Source organism: Camellia sinensis, chromosome 8 (genome assembly GCF_055761805.1).
Source record: "Camellia sinensis isolate YWXY chromosome 8, ASM5576180v1, whole genome shotgun sequence".
Taxonomy (NCBI): domain Eukaryota; kingdom Viridiplantae; phylum Streptophyta; class Magnoliopsida; order Ericales; family Theaceae; genus Camellia; species Camellia sinensis.
Genome location: NC_138968.1, coordinates 143,143,046 through 143,147,341, shown reverse-complemented (window position 1 = coordinate 143,147,341; position 4,296 = coordinate 143,143,046).

The window sequence follows — 4,296 nt, the reverse complement described above, 5'->3', positions numbered from 1 at the left end:
GTTCCTAGCCGATCACCCAGTGGAGGGAAACGAAGCAGTAGAGTATCTGTTCCTAGATAAGGCCATTCTGCAGGTTGAAGAAGAGATTTGGACCATGTACTTTGACAGAGCATCTAACCAGTATGGTTATGGGATAGGGGTGTTACTGATAGCACCAAACAATTCCCACATACCTTTAGCTTTCAAACTTCGGTTTAAGGTATCAAACAACGAAGCAGAATATGAGGCATGTATCGCTGGTTTGGAAAGCAGTCTAGAACTAGGGCAAAACGGTTGGATGTCATTGGGGACTCGAACCTGGTTGTTTGTCAAGCGAAAGGAGATTGAAAGGTTAAGGAAGAAAGGATGAAAATCTATCACCAAACCCTGGACGTTCTGATTCCCAAGTTTGAGAAACTAACCTTCACGCATTTGTTAAGAGGGAGCAACAGGTTCGTAGATACTTTATCAACTCTATCTTCCATGATAGACATCCCTTTAGGAGTCCAGATGCATCCAATCATTATTGAACAGAGATATGTGCCAACCTACGAGTTGATTGCCGCGATAGATGAAGTGCAAGATCAGAACCCCTGGTATCATGACATCTAGAACTTCTTAGAAAATGAGGCTTATCCACTGCCAAAGACAAAAGGGCAATACGGCGAATAGTTGCTCTGTTTATCGTCTGTGGGGGTAAATTGTACAAATGAGGCCATATGGGAATGCACAAGTTGTGTGTTGATGCTGAAGAGTCGAAGCACTTAATGGAGGCCATCCATGGAGGAGAGTGCAGATCACACATGAGCGGAGTGATGCTAGCTCGAAAAATTCTCAAGCAGGGTTACTACTGGTCAACCATGGAGGAGGATTGTATTAGTTTTGTTCGGCGATGCTACAAATGCCAAATTTATGCAAATCGCATGAACATCCCACCGTCGAAGTTCTACAACATGACTTCACCGTGGCCATTTTTAGTCTGGGGAATTGATGTTATTGGGGCAGTTACTCCAAAGGGGTCAAATAGGCATGAGTACATTCTGGTGGCAATAGACTACTTTACAAAGTGCGTCGAGGCCCAATCCTATGTAGTGTTGAAAGCGTCGCATGTAGCCAAGTTCATCAGGAATAATATCATCAATCGTTATGGGGTCCCAAATGAAATCGTCTTAGACAATGGTTCCCACTTCAAGAAAGAAGTGATCGACTTGTTGGAGAAATACAATGTGGCTTCTCATAAGTCATCCTCATATCGGCCGCAAACCAATGGAGCTGTTGTGGCCGCCAACAAGAACATCAAACGCATTATACAGAAGATAGTGGAAACCCACAAGGACTGGCCAGACAAGTTGCCATTTTCTCTCTGAGGCTACAGGACATGAATTCGAACATCTACTGGGGCAACTCCGTATTCCTTGGTTTATGGGATAGAAGCTGTTCTGCCGATTGAAGTTGAGATTCCGTCGCTGCAGGTTATAGCTGAGTGCCAGATAGCAGAAGCGGATTGGCAGCAGAGCAGGTTTGAGGAAATAATGTTTTTGACTAGAAGAAGCTGAAGGCACTATACCACGTCCAAGGTTATCAACGTAGGATTGCCAGGGTTTTTAACAAGAAAGTTAAGTCTTGAAATCTGAAATAAGGGGATTTGGTGCTGAAAGACAACCGAGCTCCCATCCATGACTCTAGGGGCTAGTTCAGACCTAATTGGATTGGTCCTTACATCATCAAGTCAATCTGGTCGGGCGGAACAGTCATTCTTATGGACCTAGATGGCCTTGAATTCTCCTAACCAATTAACATGGACAAGTTGAAGAAATATTATCCTTGAGTGGCTCACTAGGCCAAAAACCCGAAAAAGCGACCTAGGCAAAAGTTAGAGCACAAAAAATTAGAAAAAAGAAAAGCTGAGCTCACAAGGTTGAATACCGAGAAAGGGCGGCCTTGGAAAAAGTTAGAGCGTGAAATGAGAGTATTAATACCCGAGTGAACCAGAACCAAACTACGTAAGGCTTGATTCCCATCTTTGGGGTACATAGGTAACTTCATTCTGAAGTCCAGCCATAAACACTTCCAAATCAACTGTGTCCATGGGATTGTTTTGGTCATCTTTGTCTTTTCTGCATCCAAGAGTTCGGTTGTGATCTTCACTATGAGAGTTGGTTACAGTACAGTGTAGTGCTATTCAGACAATGAGCAGCTTTCCGTTTGTTGGATTCGGGGTTGTGCATCTCAAGGATAGATTGCGGGTGTGTCCAGTTGTGATCCTTATCGAAAATGGTTTTGAAAAGTTTTAATAAAAGTTGATTTTGTTCAAATTAATCTTTTTACAACTTAGACCATTTTTGGACCAAAAAGGAAATTTTTAGTACCTACAACCTTCAATTTCATTGATTTCTATACAGAGTTCTCTACCTCTTGATACAAATCGAAGTTGCTTTTTTATTACATTCAAAAGGAAAACTTGAAAGTACAGATCAAAGCAATAAACATGGGGTAGCGATAACTCAGGTGCTCTTGCGCCCCCTTCCTGAGTTTGTGGAAGCTTCAGATGCTAAAGTAGGCCCGGTTTGTGCCTCATCTTCAAGCCAAGTTATGCATTTGCCAAAAAAGGCACAACTAAAATTGGGAGCGAGGGCTAGAAGTTCTCTTATCCTCCATGCAGTGGAATATCGAGCTAGTTGTGAACCTTGGATCGAAAATGAAGCTGGGTACACTATCCCCTCTTCTGGGCAAATCTGGTCATGTCTGAACTAATGCCGAAACCGAAAAGGAAAATAGAAGATACAGTGTGTCAGGCCAATCAACTGAATGCCCGGTTGTCGAGACATGTTGTAGCTCATCTCGGGCAAGTCAAACCAGGGGCAGTGCCAAACAATGTCAACAGCAGACCTGTTGCACATCCAGTGGCACCACCACCCCTTGTTTGGGAAATCAATTAGCCGTTGGCAAAAGAAATAACCGCACGCTGAATATGGAAAACAAAAGTCCACTACCTTCAACCTGTCCATGAGCCATATCTGGGGAGGGATGAAAAATAAGAGAGATTAAAGAATAGAGAGGTGTATGTGGAGAGAAAAAGTGAGAAAGGGTTTTGAGAGAAAAATAGTCGGAGGGCCGAGTGATATGAGAAACACATGTGAGAAGGGTAGGAAACAATACCTGTAAGAGTGTGGACTTCCTGCAAACTTGGATGTCTCCCGGTAATGGAAAGCATCCAAACCCATCAAAGTCTCGGCTAGTGTCAAGCCAATACAGTTGTTGCCCTCTTTCAAGCCTTGACCTACTTCGATCAAGCGAACGCTAGACCCTCCGAAAGCAGGGGCAAGTAGAAAATGAGCCAACATGCACAAGCAGAGGACATGTTGTCGAAAGCTCTGCCAAAGACGATCGTCGCGGTTGCCGGCGTCAGAAAATTGTCGAATCAAGCTGGGAATATCCAACTCCCTGTTGTGAACCAAGGATCAAGCATCGTGTAAAGTGAGCCCACACATCCTTCCTAAAGCTTGGATGTGGCCAAAATGAGATTGGGGCAAGAGTTCCTCGTCACGCTGGGATTCCATCAAAGCTTCGAATTCTTCGATTGTGGGGCATATCTCCTCTTATCCTCCAAAGCTAAAAACATGTGTAACCGGGTTCCAACATCTAGCTGTGGTGTGGAGGAACGAAAAACACAGTGGGGTACGACTCAGCGGGAATAGTGCATTTATCCCGAAACACCAGAAATTTAGCTTTTCCGGGCCATCTAAAGTTACAATCCAAGTTGAGAGTTTTTCGGCAAAGAATGGCTCCATTTTGTGGCAAAAATAGAGCTAGATTGAAAAAAACACGAAGCTGGAGCTTTTGTAGAAGAGAAGGTGCTAAGTGGAAGACAAGTGGCAGCATTCTGGAGGTTCCTTGCACTAGTGGCCGACCGGCTAGTGTTGGTGGCCGACTGGCCATTTTTGTAGCCGACTGGCCAGTACTAGTGGCCGACAACCAGTTTTGATGGCCGGCAGTTTTTGTTTATGGCCGGTGGACTCCTATTTTGTCCTTTGGTCCATCCATGTGTTAAGAATGCTAAAGAACCTGTGTCTTGTTCTGCTCGTGGTGCATTTTGCCGTCTCTCTTTAAGAATGTTGTCGATTTATTTATCGAGTTGTTGATTTTCTTATCGAGTTGTTGATTCGCTTATCAAGTTGTTGTTTTGCTTATTGAGTTGTTGCATTAGTTGTTCATCAAGTTGTTTTACTCTGTTTGTTATGTGTTGGTCGATTCATTACCTGATTAATGAATTGCTAATACAATACAATTTTCAAATTCCATCAAATCCCATTTTTG